Source organism: Fragaria vesca, linkage group LG3 (genome assembly GCF_000184155.1).
Source record: "Fragaria vesca subsp. vesca linkage group LG3, FraVesHawaii_1.0, whole genome shotgun sequence".
In the NCBI taxonomy this organism is placed as follows: Eukaryota; Viridiplantae; Streptophyta; class Magnoliopsida; order Rosales; family Rosaceae; genus Fragaria; species Fragaria vesca.
Window position 1 is genome coordinate 24,635,291 of NC_020493.1, and position 12,462 is coordinate 24,647,752.

Genomic DNA, 12,462 nt, shown 5'->3' on the forward strand with positions numbered 1-12,462 from the left:
CTTTGTGTATCTTTGATTGTTCTATTGTTTTGTATTTGTAACTTCTTGAATATATGATGTATTTCGTGTATTTAGGTTTTAGGGCAGTAGCATGTTCTTATGTTGTTTTTGATTTCTAATTGATTAATTATCATGAATTCGTGCATCTAAATCAATCCTTGAGGCTGCCTCGGCCATGGTTGTCCTTAAGATGCGGTTTCATCTACCATAATAATTTTGGATCAATTCATACGCAAAGTTGTCTTGGTCTCTGTTATTAACTTAGGGCGGATATAATTCTGATAATTTGCATGCTAATAGGATGAGTGACGCCATGCCTTAGATCATGTTTCCGATTGACTCGTGTGCTAAAGTGTTTTCTTGTTTAATCTCTACGCAACGTGTCTTTAAATGAGTTAGCATTCATGTTTAGGATCAAGCGCAAAGATGGTTCTAAATACTTGAGGAGTCTTAACAATTAGATAACCGCAACGGCTCTAATTAGAATTGGAATTGGTTAGAGTCTAGGATAATTTGAACGTTGCTGCCCGGCCTTGCATGAAGTTGTTATGTGTTCTTGATGGTTTTTTGTGTTATGTGTTGCATGAGTATGTTGATCACTTGTATATAATAATCTTAGGTTTAATTTTCAGTAGATTATTTGTTAGAATTAATCAATCTCAAACCCCCCAATATTTCGATGTATATATGTGAATACTTGTTTATAAGTTGTTTGATTTCTCTTCTTTCGATCGCCCTTTGGTTTCCCCGGCTAGAACGATCCCTACTTGTCCATATTACTACGATTGCAGGGTAATTAAATTGAAGTTGTTTGACCCCGGTTACGCGACACGTCAGAGCTATGCCCCTGCGTACTCATAGAGAAAAGAGTTCCAGATTTGCAATTATAGCTATCTATGTTGATGATAGAAACATAGTAGGTACTCTTGATGAAGTAAGAGAAACTCGGTTAATAGGAACATAATAGGTACTCTTGTGAGCTATGTGAAATCTGAATTGAAATGAATAATCTTGGGGAACTCGGTTAATAACGAGTTTGTGGAATACTAATCCACCAGTCTGCATGTGTCCAAAAGATTCTCAAGCAACTTACATGGACAAAATGCATACTGTTAGCACTCCCAATGATCGGTCGATGTTTAGATGTAAAGGAAAATTCATTTCGTCCAAAGGAAGATGACAAAGAAGGGTAGAGAAATGAAAACTCTTCTCTAAAGTGCAATATGCGCAACATTGTACTTAGCCCGATGAACATGATCGAGTATTACATTCTCATTGAACTTGTTCAAGCACCAACGAAGTGTCATTGGAAGGTATAACAAATGTATCATGATACCTAAAAGAAAGACGAAAGGGAATGCAGATGAAACTATAATCCCCTACACCAATACACCAAACAATGCTTTGGTTGGTCATTACTAATGCAAAGTATCTATGACCAATATATAGGTCATTCCCACACTGATCATGTATTCACCATTGGGAACATAAGGATACCTTGTGAGAAACATAGGAATGTGAGGACGTTCCTAGCACTCTTGATTGATGTAAAAATCAGACGTTTTAACTTTGACTTGGCACAAGGGGAGTGTTGAAGGAAAATACCTTAAGTGTGAGGGTGTAAAAATCTGGGGGGGGTATAGACTTCAGGGGGAGTCTAACAACACACATACACTATCATAGGTGCGTTATGCTCTTTTTCCTTTGACTAAGATTTATTTTGTCCCACTGGGATTTGTTACTTGACAAGGTTTTTAATAAGACAACACCTCATGCACCGTTTTAACTTTAACTTGGCACAAGAGGAGTGTTGATGGAAAAATACCTTAAGTGTGTATTAGTCAAGTAACTGACAAAAAGTAAATTAGGAAATTATTGATCAATGGATGTAACGACTCAATTAGTTATATCAGTCATTATGTACATTATTATTAGCATTGAATAACGACATTATGTACATGTAATGACCTCTATATAAAAAGGGTTTCTAAGTACATCATTCCGATTCTATTTTTCCTGTAACACCCTCTATGTAACACCCTCTACCTTTGTTAGCCCCAAACTACCCCTAGACAGCAGCACATGCTACATAGTTCTTGCCTCTTCTCACTTCGCGGCCGCGCAATGACTTTGACCTTTTTAGTCACTCTCTCGCTCATTTTTGGCAGCTCAAACGAAATTAGGGTTTTTGAGAAAAAGAGAAGCTATGAAGGTCGCAGCTCAAATCGGTCAGCTGCTAAACGACACCATCAGCCCCGATTGCGCCGCCGTACGTACGGCCACCGAAGCCCTAGACCGCCTCTCTCAGCTCCTCGATTTCCCTTACTACCTCATCTCCATCTCCGCCGGTAATTTATCAACTTCTACTCCGATTAAGGTTAATTAAATTCGTATAGCTGCTCTGATAGTTTTGATATCACTGTGAAATGTTATGGTAAATTTCTTTGGAATTTTGATTTGTGTTGGTGAATTGATTTCAATACCAGGAGGTGAAAATCAAGGTCAGAAAATCGCGGCGGCGACGTACTTGAAAAACTTCACTAGGAAAAATGTTGAAGGAGATGTGTCGAGTTCGGCACCGAAAGTCAGTAAGGAGTTCAAGGACCAGCTCTTGCGAGATTTGCTGCAATCGGAGCCCGCGGTTGTTAAAGTTTTGGTTGAAGTGGTATGCAATTTGGTCTGCTGAAATTTTACTATGATTAGTTTGGTTTGTGAGTTTTTGACGTGTGAGATTTGTTTTGGTGGCTTTGGGTGGTAGTTTCGGGTTATTGTTGTTGCGGAGTTTGTTAAGCAGAATTGGTGGCCTGAACTTGTTCCTGATCTGCGAGCCGCTCTTGAGAATAGTAATCTTATTAGTGGCACAAACTCGCAATGGTACATGATCAATGCCCTGAGAGTTCTTCACGCCCTTGTTTGACCATTTCAGGTAATTGATATGTTCGATTCAAATTGATGTGGAAAACAGTTAGGGTTTACAATTACAGAAAAGAATGTAGGGATATGAAGTGGGAATATGTGCTTATAGCTCGGGGAGTTGGTTTAAGAAATTATGGTCAGTAATCTCAAGTATCAAATAAGAATTTACTAAGGGCAGGTATAAACCACAGTATTGATGCTACTTTATTCTCTTTGTATGCTGTAACATTGAAATTTAAGGTTTCTTTTATCCTTCTCTTCCTAATTTAGACTGGTTACAGATGCATCATTTCAGTTTAATTTTTGAAATTTCCGTTTCATCCTGTACTTGCAAGTGACAAGTCGTCTACATATTAATTTCCATTTCTCAATTTTTTTGGTTTCGCTGGAATACCAGTATCACTATGTTGCAAACCATAGTGTATTCTTTAATATATGTTTGTAATGTTATCACTGAGGGGCCTCTCACATGGTAAAGTGGCATATACACCACACCTTTTTTGGCAGTATTTTTTGGAGGCTACAGTTTCTTAAGAGCCAGTACCGCCACAGCTGGAGCTAATTGCAAAGGATATTCATGTGCCTTTGTTAACATTATTCCATCAAATCGTTCCAAAAGGTTGTTATCTTTTACACTTCTTTACCCTTATTTCCCTCACACCCTTTCTGCTCTTCCACGAGTCCTTACGATGATGGATTCATTCTATGTATCATATAGGCATTGGGTACTCCTGGCATCACAGACATGGAAACAGAAAATTTGCTTCTGATTGTCTGCAAATGTATGTATTTCACTGTAAGTAAGGCTCTTTTTATGACTATGCAATTTGTATACAAGTTTATTGTGCTCAATTTTCTGTTCATCCCCACACATCTGTTTATGTGTTTATTAGTATATTTTTTTTGGTATTATGGTATTTCACTTTTTAGTATTTGACCTAGCGTTATGTTGATAGGTGAGGTTGCATATGCCATCTGCTTTAGTGCCTCTTCTACCTTTGTTTTGTCACGATCTAATTGGCGTTCTTGATTCGTTGAGTTTTGACCGCGTGTTAACTCCTGAAAATGGGTACCAGATGAGGGTAAAGACTGGAAAAAGAAGTTTGCGCATTTTCTGTACTCTCATTACTCGACACTGAAAGTATTCTGATAGGTAATTAAACAGTGCTGTATGTAGTTCTCTTACACAAAAGGGGTTGTTGTGGTTTATTATTCATGTTTGCACTTTTTTACATTTTTAGGTTGATGCCAGATATGATAAAATGCGCTCTGAACATAGTCAAATACAGCAAGAATATCAGCGTAAGTTTTGTATTGAAATTTGTTAATCATCATGTTTGATCTTGATGTTTAGTTTGATTATGTCTCATTCTGTACCGTGTGCAGAAAATTGACTTTTTATCGAAGAGGGTCCTTTCATTATCTTTTGATGTGATATCACACGTTCTTGAAACAGGGCCTGTAAGCTTCTTACTCCTGAATGCTGTAACTCCCATGGAACATTAGAGAACTTAATTTTTTTTAGAATTTTGTCAAATTTATGAAGCACATGTTCTTTCTTTAAATCACCATAATTTCATTTTCAGGGATGGAGATTAGTTTCTCCACATTTTTCATATCTATTGGATTCTGCAATCTTTTTGTCATTGGTAATGAATGAAAAGGTAAGTGTGCGTGACAGTTATGTGTATGCGTGTATGATATCAGCTTAAAAATGCTTCCAAGTAAAATTTCTTCTAATCCCCATTTATTCTGCTAATGGATTCAAGTAGGATATCTCAGAGTGGGAAGAAGACGCAGAGGAGTACACACTGACCTTGTAAGGGTAGCTTATATTTTTATGTTCTTTGATGTGATTCATTTACCATTTTGACCTTTCACGTACTTTGTTTTTCAACAGGAAGAAATTTCAGGCTGGAGGGAGGATCTATTTACAGCCAGAAAAAATGCTATAAACTTGCTCGGTGTTATTTCAGTGTCAAAGGTTACTCCTATGTGGTCCTTGATGAATATATATGGGCATGTATTTTTAAACAGCATGTGATTATGGTTGTCTTTAAATGTCTACAGGGACCTCAAATGGGAACTTCTGCTAATGCCTCATCAGCTTCATCAAAACGCAAAAAGGGTGAAAAGAAGCGAAACAATCAAACTTGTTCAGTTGGAGAACTAGTGGTGCTTCCATTTCTGTCAAAGTTTCCAATTCCTTCTGATGCTAATCCATCCCAAACTAGAATTACTAATGAGTTAGTTCATAAACACATCTTTACATAAATAATTGTTGATGTTGGAACTGTATGTCTTTTGTACTTTAGAATTTATTATTTTCAATTTATTATTCTTTTTTCTATTGTTACTTTTTCTTTGCATTTCTTTTTAATTTATTTTATTGTACTTCTCTTCATGAAAATTTTTCAGTTCCTGTTTGTTATCACCATATTCTGTTTAATATGTCGCACATTTTTCTCATATTAATATGTGGACACTTCAAATTTATTTTTGATTATTTTATTATGACCATGGCTGCTATTTTGGTGTTTTCATGGCATATGCTGGCTTGCTAGATGTATGGATTTCTCCTCCTCATCATAATTTTGTGATCTGAGTTATAAAAGAGTGTATTGAAGATTTGTACATGCTTTTATTGTTATACAGTTTCTAAGGGAGTGGGAACCTACATATGCAGCAACTTTGGGTTCAATATCGGCTACTACCATTGTATAATTTATCAGTGTGCCCACCGTTGGTTGCCACTGCAAACTGGGTGCTGGGGGAACTGGCATCGTGTCTACCTGAGGTGAGACTGTTCCATACCTCACCATCTGCTTTGCTTATGCATTATTTAAATCAAAAGTCAATCTATGCTTATTTTGTCAAACCATCAAGAACATTTATGCATTTACCTACCTAATATTTCGTTATACTTCCTTGAAAACTGCATTTTATCTGTGATTGCCCATGCTGATTTTATCTCATTTTCAGGACATGAGCGCAGATGCATGTGTATTCCTCGTTGCTGAAGGCATTGGCTATGCCTGATAGCAGGGATACTTCTTGTTATCCAGTGCGGGTATGTGTGGCTGCAGCCATTGTAACACTTCTTGATGTAAGTCACAAAATCATTCCTGTACTTGTGGATCAAACAACAGCATTATGGCTTTAACTGATCTTATATTCTTTCTGCAGAATGACTGCACATCACCTGACTGGCTTCCTCTCCTTCAAGTTGTGATTGGTAGAATTGCCCGTAACGAGGACGAGAACTCTATTTTATTCCAGCTTCTTTGTTCTGTGGAGCAGGCGGGAAATGAAAATGTTGCAGCCCATATCCCATATTATTTCGTCATTGGTTGTGGAAATCTCAAAATGCATGCCCCTTGATCTGGATCCATGGCCTCAAGTATGTTGATCTTTTAGACTGTAGGCTGGTATATTTTTTATTAACACGTTAACCATCTAGTGATCGATGCACCTTATGGATAAAAAGAGAGTGAAACACTGCCATAGAATACAGATTCATGTCACAAAATCAAATACACTGCTTGATCAATTTGAACCCGGTTTTTTATGCATAGGGTTGATTTTTTCCCTTACTTTCATGCTTCCAATTTGATATAGTATGCGCTATACATTTTGTTCGATTTGTTGCTCGCATTGGAATTTTGGTCCCCAAGTTATCGTAATTTTTATGGAGTATTAACCTAAGTGACATGTTGTAATAAGGAGTAAATATGGGTATGATGAGAATAGTTGGGATTCCAAACCAGTTGTGGGTGGATCAAGTCGATGCCCTTGGAAACATATTTCAGCTGGTTTGAGCATTTCTCCCTATGTCACAAACTTGTGGGAAATGGCAAAAGGGTGAGGTTCTGGGAAGATTCTTGGCTTGAGGATCAGCCCTCGAGTTTCTGCTTTCCAAGGTTGTTTAGACTTTCGAGATATGCCAGTTCTGTGGTGGAAAGATTAGTTGTTCATTCAAGTTTTCTGTTGAGCTGGGATTTTGGGTTTAGAAGAAATTTAAATGACCTGGAGATTGAGGAGTTTGCCTCGTTGATGGCTAAGCTAGAAAATGTTCGATTAGTGGAATCCAAACCAGATGAAAGGAGATGAAAGGAGATGGAAGCTCGAGTCTAGTGGGAAATTCTCTTGCAAATCTTTTCATAGCTTCTTAATTAGGGGTGGAATGGACCCAATCTTTGCGCCTGCGCCTGCAAAGTTCATTTGGAACTCCAAGGCCCCTACTAGGGTGAAAATATTGGGTTGGCTTGTGGCACATGGGAGGACGAACACATGTGACAATCTTCAAAGAAGAAGACCAGGTTGTTGTTTTTCCCCTCATTGGTGTATTTTGTGCAAAGCTCAAGGGGAAAGTGCTGATCATGTTTTTCTGCATTGTGATGTTGCTAATTTCTTATGGAAGAAGTTATTCAGCGAGGCAAAAATGGTCTGGACAACTCCACCACACAGGAACGACTTGTTCAAAGAGAATCCTTCAGTTTTTGGTAAAGGGAAAAAAGCCAGAATTCTTTGGGGTTGTGGGGCGGTAAACTGGGTGGTGTGGATGGAAAGAAATAGAAAACTATTTGAAACCTATAATGGGGTGGAGAGGGAAGTCCTGTGGGAGAGAGTCAAGTTCTGGGCATCTTTATGGGCTTATGCCTCGCAGGAAATTAAGGATTTTAGTCTTTCATCCATTATTCTTAACTGGGAAGCAGCTGTAGCTTAATCTTTATGTTTAGCTTTAGTTTTAAAGTTGAGCTGCTATGCTGTTAGCCCTAGCTGCCCTATTTATTTTTTTTCCAAGCAAAGTCCTTGTCCGCCTCCTTGTTCTTGTTCTTTGCTTTTGTTTCAATAAAAGTTTGTTTCTTTTCAAAATAAAAAATAAAAAAATACTGATGAAGTGACACCGTTTATATCAGATGGTAGAAAGAGGTTTTGGGGCATTAGTAGTGATGGCGCAAATTTGGGAAAATGATACGTCTGAAGATCTGGAAGAGAATTAATCCAACCATAACTTTCTATCAGGTCAAGCTACTATTGGCAGAGCTTTCTCTGATCTCTTGCAACGGGCTTGGCTTGCACCAATGCATCGATCGGTTAGTTTCTGATATTAAATATTAGGTTCACAAAATCCATTTTCTGCCATTTGTGATGTTCAGTCGCTCATTGATTTGTACTTCAATCAGTTTGGTATAGGCATCTTGGTTTCAGATTGTCACATTTATTGATTTCTGATACTTGACCAGGATCAGGAAGATAACACTTTGCCACCTCCATCTTGGCTAGATTCTGCATCAATGTTGCTTTGATCCATCATGCTATCTGTTTTTTCTCTGTTAACGGATTTTAAAAAGTAAAAAACAGAAATCAAACAGTGATGCCTTCCATCACTATTTCTCTGCAACTCGTCGATCTCCCTTAACTCTTTCTCCGCGTCTCCAGTTCTCCTCCCATCCTCAATGGGGTTGTCATGCCCCCCACTATAGTTCCAAACCTCTACCTGCTTTGTGGTTCTTCATCATCCATGTGACACCGTAGCTCAACCATGTCGTCGCCAGACACAAGAAGGGAGAGAGAAAAGTAAACCCAAATTCAATACCGAGTCTGGAGATCTTGTTAGCATTCAGCCCACAAGACCTCAAATGCCCCAGGCTTTTGATTCAATATATTTGGTTCAATTGGATTAGTAACTGACTGGGTTTTCTGAAATCATTGTTTGAAATTGAATGGGTAACATGAAATCCATGTTTTGCTTGTTGTAGGCTGGATTGATATGAAATTCCGGAATTGGGTACTCTTGATATGGAATCATTCAGCCCACTGAATTGATATGGAATTTTGGATGAAAAGAGAGAGAAACAAACCCAGATCGTCCTCCATGGTTGACGTTAACAGACAAAAAAAAAAAAAAAAAAAGTTAGTCAGACATCAAAATTGACTAAAAGTTGTGGCTGTGGTGGTGTCATACCACGTCAGACAGTGAACCTTCACTCCGTGGAGGGAAGAATTTTCGATATAGTGGTTCTATTAGACTTTGGAAGCCCTTTTAACGAGGACTTTTAAGTTGAGGATTTTTCGGTTTATCTCATTTTTCGATCTTATATCCACATCTTGACCGTTCAGTTTATAAGTACATATGGGTAAATCATTTCTTTAAATTTTCAGTTATATTGAAAATTGTTAAGGTATTCATAAGTGTGATTTATCAATTATAAACTTGAACGGTTCATATTTGACAGATTTGGTTCGTCCATTAATTTGATATAGTTTGTTACCTTAACGAACATCAATTTGGCTGAAAATTTGTATAAATGATATACTCATATAAGCCTAAAAACTGAACGGATGAGATGTCAAAATGTGATCGAAAAATGGGTATTTTAAACCATAAACCGAAAAGTCATCAACAAGTCCTCAACTTAAGAGTCCCCACTAGAAGGACTTCCATTAAACTTTTTAGTTCTTGAAATAAATCAGAGCATATAATAAGCATGGTCCAGCTATATTTTTTACTACTGGGTGGAATAATCTCTCTAGCCAACTCGAGCTCTTTCGTGGCAATATGCATGTCATGTCACCAATATATTGTGTTCGATATATTGGCTTCCCACTTTTCTCTCTCCGCCGTTTCTCTCATCACCCTCCTCTTCCTTGCCGCAACCACCTCGTTAGACGCCGTTGTCAGGACCCACCCCAAATTTCACCCTGAAATCCGAAATAAATCTTGCAGGGACTCCTCCAAGGAAAATTTATCAAAAATTCGGCATAACCTTCTTTGAAAATGGACAACCCTTCCTCATAAAACACTTACAAACATTACTAAAAATCCAAACCAACCTTATACTATTGGAGCTTTCGTGCTCCCCACATTCATAACACCTCTCAATTCCTTTACTAATCTAATAATAAACTCATAACCAACAATTCATAGGTTCAGAGCAGTACTAATAGGGAAGAAAGGAAAACAGAAATACAAATAAACGAAAGCTAACAGGGACTATGCCTCGACTCCATGTACGCCCGACATCAACTATGCTAACCTGCAAACTGGGCATTTAAAAAAACCGAAAGACCCAGGGGAGAAGCATTTGAAAACATTAGAGTGAGTGGACAAAAATAAAGTTTAAAAGATACAAATAATTATAAAAGTCTTTATGCTTTCGCAAATTAGTTTCCAAAGAAAAGCTATACTGCATGCGACAAGCTTAAAAGCTTTTAACTCATAAACTGGCAAATACGTGACTAGCCCCGTTAGTTCCAAAACTTTATAATATAGAGCCTCTCAGGCTATAGTGTGTGTGTGTGTGTATGTATGTATTTACACACGTCATACTCCTTGTACGAATTCTTATAAGAAAAAAAAAATAGAAATTCATCCAAGGCTACAATGCTTGCGTCCCATGCTCACGTCACACCATAATGGAATTTCAAATGTTACATCATTATGGTGGAAAAGACGGGTGTATATACATGCATATCCCTTATATGAATTCCTACTTTCATATAGGACTACGACGCTTGCGTCCCACGCTCCCGTCACATCATAATGGAATTTCAAACGCTACATCATTATAGCGAAAAAACACGTATGACCAGCTAGCATTTATATACATACTATTCTCATAAGAGAAATTTTAAATACACACTCCTAATCTCTTAATACACACCTCTATTATTTTATGTTTCTATTGAGATTTTATAGGTAAGCTAAATGACCAAAACAAACATCTATTAATTAAAAAAAAAAAATCGCGCTTGAAGTATTATTTTCAACATCTTCCACCCTAAAATCGTCGAAAACACTTTTTCTCCCCTAACCCCAACTCTTCTCCACAATTCATTTGGGTTGTCTTTTTTCTTCTTCTTCTTTTTTTATTTTAATTTTAATTTTTTATCTGTATCAGCTTTAATTTGATCTTGCAGATCATGTTATCAAGTACTGCATTTTTATCATGAGTTTTATCGAATAACTAGCTATCTATATTTAATAGCTACTGTACTTCTACAGTTCTACTAGCTTGTGAATTTTGAAAACTTGTACTGATGATTTGGAGTTGGGATATAACAATAATCATTTGATTATAAATTGAATGATGATAACCGAAAATTTATAGCAAAAATTAGACGAAATAATATGTAAAAAGAGGTACGTACCAAATAGTAAATATATATTAATTATATTAAATAATGAAATATTTCATAAATTAAGGGCATTTTAGGCAGTTTGAGATGTGTATTAAATATAATACTGAGATAAAAAACTTGATAGATGGTGTATTAAGTAAGAGGTGTGTATTAAGATATTAGATGTGTGTATTTAAAATTTCTCTTCTCATAAATATCCATACATATCTCCACCAAAAATTCTATTTTCGGTAACTCTCCAAATTAAAGAAAAATTGTCAATTATAAAATAAGCAATAAATATATGACTCCACCGAAGATCTCATTTTCGGTAAATTAACAAATAAAATATGAATGTTCTCTACCGAAAATACTTCGCAGAAACCATTCATAAAAGGAAATTTATTCCACAAATTTAGATTCAATAAATTAAACTCAATCATTAAATAAATACCCATTAATTGCATGCATTTAATTTAAAACAAACGTCCACTCACAGAATACAACTATGTTTGCCGTCGATCCGAGGTCTCCTAACACGATCCTCCTCACTTCCTGAACAATACTGTAAGAATAAAAGTGAGCCTATAAATCCTTCGCCCTTACCCAACTTCTCCATCCTTAGACCAATAAGGCTCAAACTTCACCACAAGCATTGAAAACCTTAAAACAACTTTCTGAAGTTTAATCAACACTAATCTAATGGCCGGATTCTTCTCTATAATTAACCGCCAAGTTCAACAATCTTTGAAAAATCTCAAACCTAATAAAAACTAATCCAAAAATTACCAACTACACATCAATAAACTCCCCACAACATAACAAATTTAATAACAGGAAAAACTCCCAAAAAGAGGTGGCGCCGTTGTCTGCTCCGCCAGCAGCGATAGTCGACCAACCCTTCTCCGGCCACCATCAATGATCACCAAAATTTAGCACAATCATCCTCTCAACATTCTAAACAACTTTCATAACTAGCATAAACAACAATTTCAAGTCTAGATGGGGGAATCGAAGCAAAACAGTAAATTGAGCCCTAGAACTTCAATTAATCGTTTTTCCTTACCAAGAACAAATTGAGCCAAACCTTTTGAGGGTTTACCACCCTAGATGAGAGCTCCTAGATGGGATAAGAATCTCCGGCTATGACGGCTGGAGGAGGGAGCTCCAATGCAGGGGCAGTTGAGCTTCTTGCCGTGATATCTCCCGAGCGACGGCGAGAGAGGCGCTGCCACCAACCCAGGAAGAGCGAGGAGGCGACGGTTCGAACAGGACCGGTACGGTGGCCCATCTTGGCCAGATGACAGCGGATGGTGGCAGAGAGCTTTCGGCAGGGAGAAAGTCTCGGGGAAAGAAGAAGAAGAAGAGAGAGAGAGAGAGAGAGAGAGAGAGAGAGAGAGAGAGAGAGAGAGAGTAGTTGGT

General features: G+C 37.4%; 1 pseudogene across 1 annotated transcript; it reads left to right on the plus strand.

Moving 5' to 3' along the window:
• Positions 1 to 2,206: 2,206 nt before the first annotated feature.
• On the plus strand, positions 2,207 to 8,466 carry LOC101294155 (annotated as a pseudogene). The gene is made up of 18 exons (XR_184310.1): positions 2,207 to 2,348; positions 2,487 to 2,665; positions 2,759 to 2,926; positions 3,424 to 3,538; positions 3,660 to 3,712; positions 3,873 to 4,069; positions 4,158 to 4,218; positions 4,303 to 4,377; positions 4,503 to 4,580; positions 4,689 to 4,735; positions 4,817 to 4,900; positions 4,987 to 5,162; positions 5,443 to 5,482; positions 5,572 to 5,713; positions 5,899 to 6,022; positions 6,103 to 6,316; positions 7,836 to 8,012; positions 8,163 to 8,466. The product of XR_184310.1 is annotated as an uncharacterized LOC101294155 (transcript).
• Positions 8,467 to 12,462: the final 3,996 nt, after the last annotated feature.